This window comes from Morone saxatilis, unplaced genomic scaffold, assembly GCF_004916995.1.
Source record: "Morone saxatilis isolate NCDOM2014 unplaced genomic scaffold, NCSU_SB_2.0 Contig23, whole genome shotgun sequence".
Taxonomy (NCBI): domain Eukaryota; kingdom Metazoa; phylum Chordata; class Actinopteri; family Moronidae; genus Morone; species Morone saxatilis.
Window position 1 is genome coordinate 21,383,130 of NW_023339796.1, and position 3,980 is coordinate 21,387,109.

General features: G+C 41.4%; 1 protein-coding gene across 1 annotated transcript in view; it reads right to left on the bottom strand.

Moving 5' to 3' along the window:
* Positions 1-3,980, bottom strand: part of LOC118334938 (cadherin-6-like) — a 90,353-nt gene extending 86,373 nt beyond the window's left edge. The window contains exon 1 of the mRNA XM_035671041.1: positions 3,882-3,980. The gene's annotated coding sequence lies outside the window, so the exon portion shown is untranslated. The remainder of the gene's footprint in view (positions 1-3,881) is intronic.

Sequence of the window (3,980 nt, forward strand, 5' to 3'; positions counted from 1 at the left end):
TCCACTGTTCCAACAATCACCAATCCATCCTTCCTTCCTTCCTCATATTTTATTATTTATTATTAGTTATATTTTATTCATCTCTGTGAAGGACTAAAGATGTTTCAAAAATAACTAACTCCTTGGACACGTCTATATCTCACAATCTTCCCAATTTTGATGTGTTTGAAAGAACTGGATAATAACAAGCAGGCTAAGCGGACCTTAAGTTAAAAAAATTGAGATTGTTTTTAAGGTCAAGAATGAATTTTCTTGCTCAGCAAAAAAGTGGAAGAGGAACTTCCACTTTTGAACTAATACATGTGAACAAGAACAAGAACAAAAAGCAGAAGCATTATTTGAAGTGCTTTAGAATTCACTCATTTTAACCTTGTGATGTTTGCTTTATTATTTGATGCCCTGTGCTTTTCGTGGTATTATTTGTATGTTCTTAGCTTTTACATCTATTCTGACATTATTTTTGGCTTTCAGTTAAACTGTAAAATGTGAAAGTTGATTAAGTGTTAATCACACAGGCCAAATCCAGCAAAAGTTTGGCTGACTATTAACTCTACATTCAAACAGCCTACAACTCAGTCAGCTGTTTGCACCATGTACCACCAACTAGGTCCACTACTGACACGTTGTAATTAGCTTAAAGACAGTTAAGGTTAGGGTCAGGACCACCCTGGGCTTTGTATTCAGCCTAAGATGTGTTGCCTTACAGGCTAAGCTCAGGGAAACAAAGTCCCCTATTGTGGCTCCGAGTGTCCTCCATAGTGGTCACAAACAATGCATCCTGGTACATGCCGGCACTGCGGGACAGGCTCTCTATGCCAGTTTGTACTTTTAATGGACTACACAGTCCACCAGCACAGACCTGATGTCCATGCACATGGCAGGAAAATACTCTATTAATAGAGTAAATAAAGAACATCTAGAACAGTGGTCAGGACCCCCACTTGGGGTCGCCAAAGCTTCATGGGGGTCGCAAGCCCTTCTTGAATTTAGGGGGTGTTAGAAATCTTAATAAATATACAGTAGGCTCACTTCTGTGAAGAAATGTAAAGGGGAGTAAATTGTCTAATACAACAATGGACAAGCTTCAGGGACAAGAAAACACTGAATTAGTCAAAAACAGTCTTTGATTGTTAGAAATGATAACAAATACATAATACAGAATGTTTCCAAATCTCTGGTTTTATACAAACTTCCTGCAGTTACTGACTTTACTGTCTGGGTTCATTGTACCGTTTTTAATATAATAGGAAATATCCATAAAATATGCCACTGAGACAGAGGTCATCAGTTTAATAAATGATAGAAAAGGTTGGGAACCACTGATCTAGAACAGGGGTGCCCAAACCTTTTACGTTGGAGGGCCTAAACTGAAACTTAGTGGGGGGCCACAGGGGCCACCAAAGCAAATTGTTAAGGTGTAAAATGGAGCTAGGATCCCAGGTTCCCTCAATTGACTGACTTCCTGTTGTGAAAAATTATTAATAACCAGGGATCCTACGTATTTAAAGAGCATTTTTACGCCACAAAAAATACTTTTTCTTCCACTACAAACGGCTGGCGGGCCAAACTGAACCTTATGGCGGGCAAACCTTGGCCAGTCCTGATCCGGAGGAACTAGACGTCAGCCTTTTTACAAACTGGCAGTATCTGATGGTAAATGAAGCATATTTACTATCCATCAAAAAAAGGGTACTGGTGGAAGAGGATCATGGGAGTAACACACACACAAAAGAAACCCTGCTCAGAGGATTGAATGCATACCTCATTTCTGAGTCTTTAGTGGGGCTAATAGTTACAATAAAGTCATTATGTGCCGACCAGCCAGTGGGCTACTCCTGCTCTCGCTCTATAAAAAACGCAAGCGATGGGCCACGCCAAGATCACATCTGAGTCAGCGAGGAATGTCTGTGAGGACTGACTCAGGCCACATAATAAGGATGATGGATGCCAGTGTTAAGTACATTTCCAAGGTACTTCCATGCATGCTGTGAAACCCCAGAATCCTACAAAGTATAAATCAATGGATCTCAACAAGGGGTCGGAATTATCAGCCAAGGCTTTGAATTCCAGCGGCCTGTTAAGGGTTTCCACGGTAAAAGTTTTAGGGGTTAAGAGTTCAGTTTCACTACTGAGCAGTTCCTTATTTAACAACTAAAATCTGAAGTTTGTGCCCATAAACCAAGTCAGTCAGTCAGCACTCTCAGGGGTATCAAATAAATAAAATTAGTAACCAAATGTACTTCGTCCTGCTTTAAAAGTGTCTGACTGAAACTCACCTGAACTATTTCATTAGTGTTCTTTCAGTGGAGTGTCATGGGGACTAAATACTGCTTTTAGAGGCTTTTACACTATACATAAAGGAGCATTTTGATTCAAAAGTCCTGAATACATATTTAGCTAGAAAAATGTTAAGTCTTCTTCTTTTCACAAAACATGTCACAAAGTCTTGTTCTTGCGTTTAACATGCCAATCAACACTGCAGCCACAGTACACAACTGCCCAGATGTTGCACACCCCACCCCTCTGGCACCGAACAGCTTTGATTTGCTGCCGCCTTTTGACCCAAAGCTGCTACCAAGAACCGTTCAAGCTGCCCAGTCCGAGACGACAAACATGTTTAACTGCTGGCTCCAGCTCAATCTGACAGGGACTCTCATTAGCAGCCACTAAATACAGCGCCACCAGATCCAGCAGACATTAAGTGAACAATGACTCAAAGCAGGGAAGCAGGGATTGAAAGAATGTGACGTGAGAAAAACTGGTGTTGCAGAGACATGTGAGGATGTGAGATTTAAAAAAGAAATAAATCTCTATATCCTCTGATTAGATGCTAACTTCATGATGTGGAAGGACCAAGATGGAGTCAGAAAGAGGGAGAGGGCGAGAGAGAGTAGAAAAAGACAAGAAAATCAGTCAGAGCGGATCAGCATCAGTCCACTATGCTACAGTCCTACTGAAGGTCTCTCTGCCTCTCTCGCTCTGTGCACTGAGACCACAACGACTGAAACAGAAAAAAACACCATGCCATTAATGTTTCAAGCTTTTCTCTACTGGTGAAACGCTTTACTCACTAAACCACAATATCTCCCTCAGTCACAGTTTACAGTTTACCAGATACTATGATATCTCGCAAAAAAAATAATTCCCGTTTATAGAAACAACACCAAAAAAGACAGAAAACTTAAGCAACAATAAACATAAGAAACACATTTTATGAAACTTATTTTTACACATCTAAGCCGCCGATTCAACGGCATTTCGGCGACTTGAGCCATATATTTAACGTGTGGCAGGTCCGTTAAAATAACTGAGTTCCCAAATATCTGCAGCATATCCACACATATTTTAACACGATTCAAATTTTAAAAAAGTATGTCATTTATAAAAGCGTCCCTGATTAACTTCCATGGAAGTTGCCGTTTTGCTGTTGAAACAAGGAGAATATGTGTTCCGCGACTCTTTAACTTCAACATACTAACAGGAGAAGGGGGGGAATAAGCAATATAGGAATTATTGTGAGACAAAATTGACTTTTTATCAATTCACACAGGGCTAATGTTCCCCAAAACAGCCTGGAAGAACGCCCGCTGTGAATTAAAGTTGCTAACTAGCTTAGTAATTTTCCCTCACTTTTAGCAATTGTAACTCAGTGCCCGCGTGCCCAACAGCCGCCCGTGCTCTAGCTGTGCCCGCGTGCCCTCCGTCAACAGCGCCCTAACGGCCGCAATTCAAATGACCGTCTCCTACAACCACAGCTTTTATAATCCCCAATACACCAACTATAGCAACAACATACACTTAAAATGGAAAAAACAAATGAAGTGGACTAGTTTAAGAGTTGTTTAAGAGAGTGAAGCCGCAGTAGAGCCAGTGCCACTTACCGCTGCGTGTGCGTCGAGGATGGAGCTTTAACCAGAACCACCAGCGGAGACGGACTGCTGCTCTCTCTGCCTGTCGGTCCCCCCCCTCTCTCTCTCTCT